This window comes from Trachypithecus francoisi, unplaced genomic scaffold (genome assembly GCF_009764315.1).
Source record: "Trachypithecus francoisi isolate TF-2019V2 unplaced genomic scaffold, Tfra_2.0 Lachesis_group17, whole genome shotgun sequence".
Lineage (NCBI taxonomy): Eukaryota > Metazoa > Chordata > Mammalia > Primates > Cercopithecidae > Trachypithecus > Trachypithecus francoisi.
The window spans coordinates 70,235,903-70,250,404 of NW_022681462.1; the positions used below are offsets into that span (position 1 = coordinate 70,235,903).

The 14,502-nt window shown below is 40.5% G+C and overlaps 1 long non-coding RNA gene across 1 annotated transcript in view; it reads left to right on the forward strand.

Moving 5' to 3' along the window:
* LOC117062455 overlaps positions 1-14,309 on the forward strand; it is a 37,147-nt gene extending 22,838 nt beyond the window's left edge. Inside the window, exon 3 of the long non-coding RNA XR_004428383.1 lies at positions 13,965-14,309. This is a non-coding gene — a long non-coding RNA (uncharacterized LOC117062455). The remainder of the gene's footprint in view (positions 1-13,964) is intronic.
* The last annotated feature ends 193 nt before the right edge of the window (positions 14,310-14,502 follow it).

Here is a 14,502-nt window from a genome sequence, read left to right on the forward strand (position 1 = left end):
ACATGGATGGCGGTAGGCAAAAAGAGAGAGCTTGTGCAGAGAAACTCCCATGTTTTAAAACCATCAGATCTCATGAGACTTATTCACTATCATGAGAACAGCATGGGAAAGATCTGCCCCCATGATTCAATCACCTCCCACCGGGTCCCTCCCACAACATGTTGGAATTCAAGATGAGATTTGGGCGGGGACACAGCCAAACCACATTATTTGCCTAGGACTGGACAGTGGTGGGAGATTTGGGAGATGATGACTAATGGGCCAAGGTTTCCTTTTGGGTTAATGAAAATATTGATTGAGGTAATGGTTGCAAAATTTTGTGAATATACTAAAAGCCATTGCATTGTACACTTTATATGGGTGAATTGTAGGGTATGTGAATTAAATCTCAATAAAGCTGTTACACAAAAGAAAAAGATAAGGAGGGGGTTCACAGATATTAGGTCACCACAAGTAATCAGTGTCTATTACAGGAGATTGCACTACCTTCAGCTGAGAAATTAAGAACAAGCCAGGAAATAACACCCCATGGTCTCCTGGACTAGGCTGAAGTGTCCCCTTTCCTCAGCCTAATTCTAAATCAACTTGACATGCCTGGTGGGAGCATTGGCATTGCAGCTGTTTTTGCCACAATGCCAATGTCCTTCTGGAATCTTTGGGAACAAGGGAACTGGTTGTGACCAATGTCATCCCTTTGATGTCCAGGATGCATGTGACTGCCCTGGTAAGCACCCCTTTCCTTAGCCAAAGCTCTGAGTACATCCCTGAGAATCTATATATGGTAGAGGAGGGAGAGAGGTTCTCAGAGACACAGTTTTTTCAGTCCTGGAATACTTGTATTTTCCAGTTAAGTGGGCATTCATTAGCCACATAACACCATTTTGGTCAACAGACTGTATATTGGAAGTTTGTCCCAGTAAAAAATACTGTATTTTTACTGTACTCTTCCATGTTTAGATACATGAATGCTTATCATTGCATTACAACTGCCTACAGTATTCAGTACATTCAATACATGTTTAAGTATCCTCTATGGTGTTTACACAATGATTAAATCATCTAACAATGCATTTCTCAGAACATATCCTCCTTGTTAAGCATTGCATGTCTGTACTTCAAAAATGTTTAACCTAGAAGGGCATCTCTGTAAGATTCAACAGAGCCTGCCCTGGTTATTTATTTTGCCTTTTTACAGCATTATCCCTTAATCCCTGTTTGGCTCTTCTGCATTACAAGGCCTCTTACTCATCTCCACTGTGGACTTCCCTCAGACTCTAGTCACTTGCTAATTGGCTTGAGATTTTTTTCCTTCTTGTGAATTTATTTTCAGTTTTATCATTGCTCTAATAGAAGTATGTATAGGAGAGAGTACTTGGTAGTGGGTGGAGGTGGAGGAAAAGAGTCAATGAAAACTTTTTTAGAGCAGAATATTTTGGATTTGAGAGTCTTTAAAGATTGATGGGGAAAGAGAAGGGAACATGGGGAGACGTGGAGGAAGAGGAAAGAACCCTCCAGCTACATGAGTAAAGTCACAGGGTACTTGACATAGTCCAGTGGCAGGGGCAAATGTGAATAGTTTGATTTGGCTTCAGTGTAGGCTGCAAAGTGGGAATGGGGCAGGAGGTGAACCTGGACAGGTGGGCTGGGCCGAAGGAAAGCCCATAGAGCCAGGAGAGCAGGAGAGAGGCTGTCTATGCCAGCTGTGTTACAACATACCCTTAAAGCATAAGTGGTGATTAAACTAAGAGGTTGGTAGACATTTTTCAGGGACTAGCTTCTTTTGATTCATCCTGAAGTCTGCTAAATTATTCCAGAAAATGAAATCCAGGAACTCTTTTGTGGAGCAATGCGGTGAAATTGGCCCTCATGAGTATTCACAACAAGTATCCAGATAAGCTTAAAATCCATGTAGATAGGTAGAGAAGGAAGCAAAAAGGCAGCTTGAGAGCTCCTTGGTGAAAGGGAAGAAAAAGCCACATTCCACTGCCCTAAGCATAAGTCACAGATGGCCCTGCCCCAAATGGCTTCAGGAAAACTAAATCCAACCAGCAGAGATAAACCAAAAGTGACTGCAAATGTTTTTGGCAAAAGTTTTAAAGGATACTCTCCTAACCCAGTGAACCCACTTCTTCCTCTGGATTCAAAGTCAGACATTTTAGAGCTAGAGGCACCAGTCATGACAGATGATTAATGCTTCTTCCATCCATCCATCATTAATCTATCCATGTAACTATCCTTTCATAATCAGGCCTCTGAATCCCTGGGTTCTACATAATATAGTCCACACTCCTGACTTTTGGTTGGAAATACACGTGCATGCACACACACATACACACATGCTTTTATTTTATAATGAATAAGTGAATGTCTAATGAAAATCAGCCTTCTTCATAAGTACCAAGGGAGTATTTTCATATCAGAAAACATTTAATGACAAGGACAACATCACCACCTCCTCTGAACATCCTACTTACTTCTTAATTAACCTCCCCATTTTCCTGTAAATAAAACCTTTTTTCCTAATAGAACTCCCCCATGTCAAGTTTTGGGTGTCTGGAATAATTTTTAATGACTATCTAGTTATTGTATTTTAAACTCTTCCCCCAAATCTAAGTGATAAATGCCTCACCATTTTCTTCAGATACACACCCCAGCTCTGATTCAAATCACAGTCCTTCACTCATAGTCAGGAACCCACACACCTGGGAGTTTGTTGAAGAAACACCACCTTGTGTCTCTGCCCATCTCAACTCCTGTCATCTCTTAGCAAAGCAATCTTGCTCCCATTTATGACTCCTGTTCTACATCATTGCACTCCCTTGTTTGGGGGAAGTGGACTTAGTGGGACAATTTTCCAAGTTCTATTTTGAGAAAGGGGCAAGTTCATTAACTTTGATCAGGATGGGATGTGGAATGCTGAGTGATGTATTTGGCAAATCTTTACACTGGTATCTCTCTTGGAATCCTGAAATGATAGACATACTAGAGAGTAGGGGGAGAGGAAAACTTTTTTATGATTAAAAGAGGCTTTGTTGAGAACATTTTTATGTGTTTGACCTTCTCTCCCCTGGTACAGTTGCCCCTCGTGGAGACTCCACAGCCCTCTGTTTATATCATTCACAGGATGTGCCCCCTGAAATAAGCTGAGTAATATCCCCCAAGATGTCCATGTTCTTATCCTCAGAACCTGTCAATGTTACTTGATGTGGCAAAGGGGGCTGTGTAGATGCAACCAAGTTAAGGACATTGATTGACCTGGGAAGACTCTTCTGGATTATTTTGGTGGGCCCAATGTCATCACAGTGGTCCTTATAAGAGGAACACAGGAGCCCATGCCACACAGAAGTAGGACATGTGATGATGGAAACAAAAGGTTGGAGTGATGCAGGGAAAAGGTCACAGGCCAAGGAAAGCAGGCAACCTTCCTTCAGAGGCTAGAAAAGGCAAGGAAATGGATTCTCCTCTAGAATCTTCAGAGTAAATCAGCCCTAATACTTTGACTTTAGCCCAGAGAAACTGCTCTGAGATTTCTGACCTCCAGAACTGTAAGAGAATAAATTTGCACTGGTTTAAATTACCAAGTTTGTGGTAATTTGCTACAGCAGCCACAGAAAATTAAAACACTCCACTTAATGACATTTCCACTCATAAATCTGTCTCTTTGAATAGAGACCACAAGCTCTTCTGTATCTCCTAGCACTGGGCACCCTATCAGTTAGTTCCTTCAGAATGCAAGAAACAGAAACATTCCAATCAACTCCAATAAAGGATGTTCAACAAAATGACACATGAGAAAGACAGGAATTGGCAAAACTGTCTCCCAGCAGCTGCCCTGCTAAGCCTTGTGGCCACTAGAACATCCTTTAGCAAACAATGTTAGTTTTGGTCATTGGGCAGAAAGGTCAGTAACTCAGCAACATTAGTGGCTATTCTTTCAGATGTGTTAGTCCGTTTTTATGAGTCAACTTCTCTTTCCCCTACTACCACCAATTACCCAAGGGAGTATTTTCATATCAGAAAACACTTAATGACAAGATCCTATATCTATTGTTTAAACTCTCTTTAAGAAACAAGGTGATCTTTTGATCCATCACCACCCAGACAGCAAAGCTGTCTCATGAAATCAACTTTTCTGTGATGCTGGCCAACCTATAGATAGATGGCTGTTTGGGGGCTGGGTGCTGACCCCTGGTTCAAGCAGCTATTGTCAGGATAACAGAGCTCAGAGACACCTCTCAAATCCACTAGTGCAGAATCAGCTCTCAAAATATACTTTTTTGAGAGGAAGTGGCCAATGGGGGTACAAAAGAAATGTATGATGTGGTCTCTGCCCATAAGAACTTTGTCATCTAGGAGCAAAAGGAATATAAATATAGAACAATTTTATATGGAGATACACACACACACACACACACACTCATAGATATTTGGGAAATATATATATATATATATATATATATATGGAATAGGACAGCATTATATTCAATAGCCAAGTATCAAAATATAGTAGAGTGTTCTCTGTTAGATAAATAAATTAGAGATTATTATAATAGCCTTTTTTCTTCCCTAATGAGATGTCTTGGCCTATATGAATTCACTTTCATTTCCATGTTTCTTTTGAGCAGTTCCAAGATTTAGCTTCTAATAGGGAATGTAGTAGTTAGGTTTGTTAGGGTTGTAAGCATAGCAGGGTAAACTGAGGCTTTTTTCCTTCTTGCCACCTTTCTGCTTCTCTGTAGTTATAGAAAAAATATATAGAAAATATAAAAAATATAGAAAAAATATTTTTAAAAACCTAGCGTTTAGGGAGAAGCAATCTAAGCATGGCACCTTGTATGTTCACCTTTGTTTTCTTTGAGATGGAGTCTCACCCTGTCACCCAGGCTGGAGTGCGATGGCACTGTCTCAGCTCACTGCAACCTCCACCTCCCAGGTTCAAGCGATTCTCCTGCCTCAGCCCCCTGGGTAGCTGGGATTACAGGCGCATGCCACCATGCCCGGCTAATTTTTTTTGTATTTTTAGTAGAGATGGGGTTTCACCATATTGGTCAGGCTGATCTCAAACTCCTGACCTCGTGATCTGCCTGCCTCTGCTTCCCAAAGTGCTGGGATTACAGGCATGAGCCACCGGGCCCGGCCGTATATTCACCTTTTAAAAGAAATCTTTCTAATGGCACAATGTCAGGGCTGTAGGTTCTCACGAGAATGAGCTATGTTATATTACTAGAAGTACAATAAATTGAGCCCAGTTGGGAGTCTTTGAAGAGAAACAAATCCCTAAGGTGAGGTGTGTTTAATTTCAGGAATTTGGGAGAGTAAATCGCAGTTCAGAGTAGAAGTTCCTTCACCTTTTCCCCATTGAGAAGACTAGACCCCTCTTCTCCCCCCCGTCCCAGGAGTCTGCAGTCACTGAGGAAGAAAGCCAGAGGCATCCTGGAATGTCTGACACAGCCAAAGCTACCCAATCACTAGAAGAATCTTAGGGCCTGGAGTCAAATTATTTTTGTAGGAAGAAAAATGTTCCCTGGGAAAAAATGGGGAAAGGAGAGGTATTAAAATGGCAAAGGGGGACATGGGGGAAAAAGACAGAGGGTAGAAGGAGGGGAAGAGAAAGAAGGGTGGGTGAAGAAGAAAGGGCAAGTCCGCAAGGAACACCCTCAGAAGGCCTGGGCAGTGGGGTCTCACCTTTTGTGTGCATTGTAAAGGAAAGAGGAGCTAGACTGGGTCCATAATGCTTGATTTCCTCTCCTTGGGTGGGTAAGCTTTGAAAACAAGACTGAAGCCCTTCAGTGAAAACTGACTTCACTCTTCCTCCAAACGCTGGGTGCTCTTTGGGGAAGCAGAGAAAAGAAAGACGGAAGGGAGGAAGGATAATTCTGATCCCCCATGGTCAATAGGCAGGCATGGGTCAGTTTCTTCAAGGGTGCTGAGATGGTGTAAAACAGACTGGGGAAAGAATAATTGGAAGGCAGATCTGGAATCAATAGCTCCAAATCATCAAGTCAAAAATGCATGACACGTTTGGGTGGAGAAACAGGCACAGACAGGGTGCCTCTTCAAGTAGGCATGATCTGTTACAGAACAAACTGAATATATAGGCATCATTTTAACACCGCATAGCCAGAGAGTCCCAGAAAAGTTTCTGGTAAGCAAGAAACGGTGAATGGAAATCAGTCATCACTAACTTGATATGCATAAAACATTACTATAGTCTCATTGTTTAATGTTCTGCCTTTACTGACTTACTTTAATGAATATAATCTTATTTACCATGAATTTTATAGACTTATGGATGAACTCAGTTTTCCTAATTCAATTTTTCCCATAAGGTTTACATATTCCTCCATGAGAAATTCTTCCAAGATAAAAGTTTTCACAAAATCTCCACAGTTGGTCACGAACGAAATATACTATGGTCAAGTGGTAGAGCACTGACATTAGTTGACAAATAAGTTAGAGGTGTGGTGGATATTTTGAGAGGATGATAATAATGGCCCTTATTTATTGATTACTACTTGCAGCCTCTGTGCTCTACGGTCTCTCATTTAATCTTTCCAGCAACACAGTGAGGTGTTGTTATCCCCACTTTGCAGATGTGTAATCTATGGCAAGGAAAGTGTGAGTGAGTTGCTCAAAGTTTTATTCATAAGTGGCAGAGAGGGGATTTGAACCTAAACCCCTCTGAATCTGAAGCTTGTATGTGCCGCAAGCCTACAGGAAGGTGGGGCAATGGAGAGAGCTTGCGATGGGCCTGGAGGGGTGGGTGGGAATCCTATGGGGAAAGTCAAAGAGGAGAAATTCCAACTGGAGCTGAGAGGGAGGAGTAAGGGCAGGGAGGGAGAGCTGGGGAGGCCAACCTCCTTGGGATGAGGTTCACGCTAGAACCCAGCTAAAGCTGAAAATGGAAACTGAGTGAGGGCCAAATGTGGGAGCCCTGGAACCACAGGCTGAGGAGTTTCCACATGATTCATTCCTGCAAAGGCCGTTCTTGGGATTTCTAGTCTTCATTTGAATGATGCAACCAGTTCATCTCATTTAACAATCCTTTAGGCCATTTTAAACGTGATTGTTTTTAGCAACAATGATTTTGGCAGGAAGTGAAGAGGCTGAAGCATAGAGGGAGAGAGGATAGGGATAGAGAGAGTATGGTGGTTCAGTAGGCTAAAGGAAAATATTTTGATAAAACTAATCACTCATATAAACTGATTTTTCTAATTTGATTTCCCTGGGACAATGTCAGGCCCTTCAAATACAGGGAGAGGAGCAAGGGAAGAACAAATGGATTCTTTCATTTCTGCAGAAGCCTTTAGCTTGGATTCAATTGAGAGGTACATGGCTGCTGATTTTTGCAGTCAAGCTGAGGAGTTTTCATCTTAAGCATGGACCTTCATAGCTGATCATGGCAGCTGACTTCTGTTTCCAAATCAGCTATCTTCGCTTTGGGGAGGTCAACTCTTGGAGTGGACTGCTCTTGTCGTGAGTCCTGTTTCAGGAGACCATTCAGTCAGGGCAGTGGAAACTGGTGGATTTTATTCAGGGCCTCTGTGCCAGACACCAATTTATGTTATGTCATTTGGTTCCCCCAATAATCTTGTAAAATTACGATTCCTCTGCAACAGCTGTGGAAACAGGCTCAGAACAAGCACCAAAGAGTACAGAGCTAGAAAGCAGAGGAAAAAGGATTTGAACCTGCTTCTTTCTAACTCCAAGATCAGTGCTCTTTCTCCCCTATCACTGTGGACTGCAAGTTAAAACAAACCACCAAAAAATTAAGCAGAGGAGACAGGGAGAGGGAGAAGGAGGAAATACCATGATTAGATTCTAAGGAGAAAAAAGAAAAAAAAATTGAAGAAGTTTGCCTGGTTTAGATGCAAGGTTAGGTTAAGACCTGTAACTTATGGCCCCCAGTAGAGTGGTCAACATTGAGCTGGGGGCTGACAAATGCTCTGCTCTTCTCCAGAATTTGACTTTTCTAAAATAAATCTCTCCCCACCCCATCCTTTTTTTTTTTTTTCCTCTCTCTCTCACTCTCTCTCTCTCTCTGTGTCTGTCTCTCTCTCCTTCCCAGAAAGAAATGAACCTGAAGCACCCCTCATGATGATGTGAGCATGCTGGATTGCTGCAAGGGCCTTAATCCCTGGGAGATTTATGTCTATGACTTCACTATAAAAACAAAACTATCTTCCCTGCCCTGTCAGGGTGCAACAATTAGAAAAGAATGTGAGGTTTACTTTTGATGAAGCATGTGGTTCATAATAGAGCCTCTTTTACCAATGGGATGATTTGTAACTAAAATATAAAAACCATGGGCTAAAAAGGAGAAGAATAAAGAAAACATAACAGAATTCCTATCACCCCTCTTCAGAACAGGGAAACAAAGGGTAAGCTTTGACAATGAACAATAATACATTTTTGAATATTTTTTTCTGCATTAAGACTCTAAGTCACTGTGCACTTGGAAGTTGGTTTTGTATTAACTTACATAGGATGGACCTACTTTCCCTGTGATTATAAAAACATCTCAAGACATGCATGACAGGTCTTCAGAGAATGACACTGATTTCTGAGCCACTGCAGATAATTACACATTAATATGGATGGTATGAGGACTCGACCTGATCCCATTCTACGCCTGTGAGGACAATGGGAATTCCACCCGTTAGGTCACGTGGGCAAAATGGCTTCAGGTAATCTTAAGGCAATACAGTCTTAAGCCAGTGAGGGTCATAGCAGTAACAAGCTAGAAACTGAACAGTTAGGCAGTCTGGGGGCAGTAGAGCTCAGAGTAATAGTCAAGGCCCAGGCAAGATGCAGACTCAAACAGTCTGAGGTTATCATGATCAGATATATCAGAAAAGACTGAAGACAGTCATAGAACCAAGGAGAGCTCCATGGGAGCTAGCAGAATTTTCAAAACCTGCTACTATCTGCTCCTTAATATGGTAGGGAACATGTTTTGCACCCCACTCCATTCCCCAATACCTGCCATAGATCCTTACCCTAGAGCCATGCACATCAGGGGTTGGTTGAACACCTGAACTCTCTGATCATCATTTACACTCCTGGGCATCAAGTCTATGCTACCAAAAGAAATCCCAATGGGAAAAAGCCATCTCCTAGCCTTTTGAGTAGCAAAATTATCTAGGAGCTCATAACCTTTCCATTTCCATAGCTGAAATCTGCCTGACATTCTCCACTTGGAGTTGAAGTCCAGTTTGGTTGACATGGGGTAGGTGCTTCATTTTCTAAAAATGGACTGGTTTGAATCCCAGTGTGGTCTAAATTTAGAAACTGAGACCTTGACCTCCTTTTCAACTTTCTGCTCCAGAGAAGGTTACTAATAATCAGCTGCCTAACTCTACCAACCCACTTTGGAAGCTCAGTTGAGCAACACACATACTAGAGTTGGTGTGATATGAAGTAGATTGACAGGGCCCTTATTCAAGGGTTAAACAAATACTTAAATCATTTCATATTTTTCTTGTTCCTTCCCCTGAACTTCTGCAATAATTCACATGCATTTCTGTTAGTTCTTATCATGTATTGTTTTAATTACTTGATTTTTAAACTTTGTGCGTATAGATCAAGCATAGAGCCTGATACATAATAAAACATTAATAAACAGTTGCTGATGATCCCTTGAACCCAGGAGTTTGAGACCAGCCTAGGCAACATAGCGAGACCCCATTTCTATATTAAAAGAAAAAAGAATTTGGTGCTCAGCTGTACAAAGTGCAGTTAGTGGACAGCCTCCATCGGCAGTGCCTTCAGATTGCATCCTGGGCATTGGAACTGATTCCATGTTCTGCTGCAGCTCCCAGGCAATGACTGAGCTTGATGGAGGCACTAGGGTGTGTCCATTTCTGCCCAGTGTGGAACTCTTCTAGTGACAATCTGTGTTCCAGAGTTTCTCTTGGGTTGAGCTGAGGTTTTCATTGCCCCATTTTGCTTCCTCTTCCCTTGTATTTCAGGTATCAGATATTCATCACAGTCTCAAGACTTTCTCTGCCCCATGCTACTCTCTCTCCATTTATCTTTCACAGACTTCACTTCCCAATAAATTTCTTACACTCCTATCTCCACCCCCAGAGTCTGTTTCCCAGAGAAGCTGTACTAACACAACTACACAATACTTCGGGCAGATATATTATCTTCCTTAAGGCATGATGGAGAGATTTTAACTTGAATGCACAGTGCCTCCTACAGCAACTGTAGCCTTTCTGAAATGCCCCCCAAAGAAAGCCATTGGATCCTCATGTTGTTCATGCAAAAATGCCATCTCATGGGGGTGGCTAGACCAGAGAATGGGGTATTCTAAGTCAGCACCCCCGACATTGGCTCTTTGCAAGCTTGGATCACAGCCTGAAAGAAACCTGAGCACTCTTCCATGGGCAGGGAGGAACACTGAACACATTTGGAGTTAATAAGGGAAACAACTGCATTTGAATGAGGTTTAAGAGGGCTCTTGGATAAGACCCGTAAGAAGTCTAGTGCTTTTCTTTCACTTTGGCATTTTGCATTTTTTGGCACAAGATATGTTAATGCTTGGAATGAAGTTATCACAAGATACTTGTTTTGCCAAAGAACCAACTACTGCTTCAAGTCTTATGTCCCCTTCATCTCTTTTTGCTTCTGCCTTGCCAGGGATGATGCACTCCTGTGATTTCTGGTAGTCCCACTGGTAGCCAACAGTGAGACAGGTGGAAGTCGAATGAAAGATATAGCCAAGAAAACCAAACAACCTGAGTCCTATTACTTTTCTACTTGCTGCTTGCAATTTGGCATCTTTGATGACTGTTGGAACCCTTCTCCTTATTATGAGGCATTTCAGCTGGACAGCAGACACAGACTTCTTTTATTATAGAATGCCTGATATGGTTTGGATGTTTGTGCCCTCCGAATCTCAGGCTGAAATGTGATTTTCAATGTTGGAGGTGGAGCCTGGTGGGAGGTGTTTGGATCATGGGGGTAGATCTCTCAAGAATGGCTTAGAAGCTATCCCCTTGGTGAGTGAGTTCTTGCTCTGGTAGTTCACACAAGATCTGGTTGTTTAAAAGTGTGGCACCTCCCCTCTCTTACTCCTACTCTCACCATGTGACATGCTGGCTTCCCTTCCCTTCCCCATGATTGTAAGCTTCCTGAGGCCATAGATGGAGGTGGATGCTGGAGCCGTGCTTGTACAGCCTGCAGAAGTGTGAGCCAAGTAAACCTTTTTTCTTTATAAATTACCCAGCCTCAGATATTTCTTTATAGCAACACCAGAAGAGCCTAATACAATGCCTCAATCCTGGGTGTTGAAAACATCATTTTCTTCAGCTGTGACTTTGCATGCTCAACTACACGGAGAAAAAGGAAATCTTTAAGAAGCCTCAATTCAGACATGCTTTAAGTTAATGCAGCAATAAGATGACTGGTGCAGTTTTTTATTCTTTTTAAATACTACTTAGTTTTTATTTTTCTTTTTTTAAGTTCAGGGGTACATGTGCAGCTTTGCTACACAGGTAAACTTGTGTCATCAGGGTTTGTTGCACAGATTATTTCATCACCCAGATATTAAGCCTAGTACTTATTATTTTTCCTGATCCTTTCCCTCCTCCCACTCTGGTGCACAGTTTTAAGGGCAGAATATGTTGACAGAGCTGACAGCTTCCTCCATAGTGCCTTCCCTGACATCTCCTTGGCTCCAGTCACATCAGTCATTCATCAACCCCATAGGACCTTGGGCAGGAGTCTGTACAACTTGAGTTGGTTTTGCATATTTTTATGCCCTGTCTGGGAGTTGGAAGGAACTAGAGAGGTTGATTATAGAATAACCTCTATTTGAAGGCAGGAAGCCCTTCTCATACAGAGTAGGCATCTCTTAATCAAGCATTAGGTTCTAAAGTCAGCATGTAGGGCAAAATCAGGTGTTGTCAACATCACCTTTAACAATCCTGACACGAAAGACTTGTAGGAACTGAAGCAATGAAGGTGGGGGTTGGATGGTAAGCAGAGCTGTTTCCCTGGTCTCACTGTTACCCTTGGGCATAAACAGCCTTATAAGTGGAATGGCAGGGAGGATCATCTACACTATTTAAGTTTTAAAAAATTTGTATGTCAAAGTTACTCATGTGTATTTTATTAAATTAAATGATTTCACCAGGTTTGTCACAAAAATTATCAGCTTCCCCACCTTCACTTTCCCTTTCCCAGAAGCAATGATTTTCAGCTGAAATGACTGTCCATACATGTTTGTATTGCTACTTTCAGAGTTTTCATTTTTAGGCATTATTTATTTATTTCCTACCATGATGGAAGACAGAGAATTTAGTTCTCTTTCATCCCCCCTCCTCACCAACCACCACACACTTTTCAGTTTCCCCATCCTTCCATTGCAGTTATAATTTTGGTTAAATCAATATTCAGTGGTTACATTTTTATAACTATATAAATGGTTTCCACAGCTGAGCCATGTTGTAAACATTTTTCCTTTCCTGAACAACCTTTTATTTTCCCTAGACTTAATAATTATTTTTGGTCTTTTTGCTTGATTTTGATATACTTACATTAAAGTAACTTCAAACTCTTCACCAGTTGTCCAAATCTCCTGCCAATATGTTCAGACATATTGATGGTCAGTCAATTTCATCTCAGAGAATCTCCTGGAGCCTTCTGGACTGTTCCTATATGGTCTGGTATTATAGCTGCTGTCCTGGCTCACCCTTCCATATCATCCTGGGCATATCTTTGGCCTTTATCCTGTGTTGGATCTTCCCTTTCCTGTACCTCATGTCGGTTTCTTTTTGGCTTAATCCCCTGTTATGATGGAGCACACCCTACAGAAACTTCTTAAGAATGGATTGATAGAAAGTACATTTTTTGAAATCATGCATGTCTGAAAATGTTCTTATTCTATCCCATTTTACTCATGGTTTGTCTGAGTTAGAATTTCAGGTCGTAGATTGTTTTAGCTCAGAATTTTGAAGGCATTGCTCCGTTGTTCTAACTTCCAACATTGCAACTGCAAAGTATGATAAAATTCTAATTCCTGTTTCTTTGTAAGTGTGTTTTCCCTCTGAAACCCTGTTGTATCTTATCTTTGTCCCCAGCATTCTAAAATTTCATAATAATTTACATTGATATGGGTATGTTTTTATTCATTGGGTTGGGCACTTGGTAGTTCTTCCAATATGGTAGCTCATGTCTTTCAATTCTGGAAAGTTTTCTTAAATAATTTCTGTGTTGATTTTCTTCCCTGATTTTATCTATTCCCTTTATCTGTGTCACCTATTGTTTGCATATTGGACTTCTTAAACTAATCTATTTTTTCTTTTTTTCTTCTATTTTTCATCTCCTTATCTTTTTGCTCTATTTGCTGAAAGATTTCTTCAATTTTATCTTTCAATCCCTCTGTAGAGTTTTTTAGTTTGATTCTCATATTTTTCATTTCTAAGAGCTCTTTTTTTCTTTATGACTTTCTTTTTAATAAAACATCCTGATGTTGTTTCATGATTGCAATATCTTTTCCCTAAAGATATTGATATAGGACTGGAATATACATATACAGTCATGTGTCACTTAACAACAGGGATATATCTGAGAAATGTAGGTGATTTCATTGTTGTGAAAACATTGTAGAGTGTACTTACACAAACCTAGATAGTATAGATTACTATACACCTAGGCTATATGTATAGCCTATTGCCACCTAGGCTACAAATCTGTACAGCATATTATTGTACTCAGTACTGTAGGCAATGGTAACATAATGGTATTTGCATATTTAAACATGTTTATACATAGAAAAGTTACAGTAAAAAATACATAAGCATTATAATCCTATGGGACCATCATGACATATGCAGCCTGTTACTGACCCAAACGTAGTTATACAGCACATGATTGTACGTATACTCTTTTCTCTTACAAAATCTTCACTTCCTCTAAATTGATTTATTTATTTTTTGTTTGTTTCCATCCAACAGAAGCAGAATATACATTCTTCTTCAGTGCACATGAAACATTCTCCCGGATAGATCATATGTTAGGCCACAAAACAAGTCTCAACAAATTTAAGAAGATTGAAATAATATCAAGTATCTTTTCTAACCACAATGGTATGATAGAAGTTAACAACAGGAGGAATTCTGGACAATTCACAAATATGTGGAAATTAAATGACATGCTCCTGAACAATCAACCAATGGAGAAATGAAAAGGAAAATTTAAAAATATCTTGAGACAAATGAAGATGGAAACACAATATACCGAGGGTTATAGGATGCAGCAAAAGCAGTTTCTAAGAGGAAAGTTTACAGCAATATATGCCTACATTAAAAAAGAAGAAGAAAAAAGTAAAAATTAAACCCAAAATTAGAAGAACAAAGGAATTAACAAAGATCAGAGCAGAAATAAATGAAATAGAGACTAGAAAACAATAGATAAACAAAGTGAATAATTGGTTTTCGAAAACATAAACAAAATTGACAAAACTTTAGCTAGATTAACAAAGAAAAATAAGTA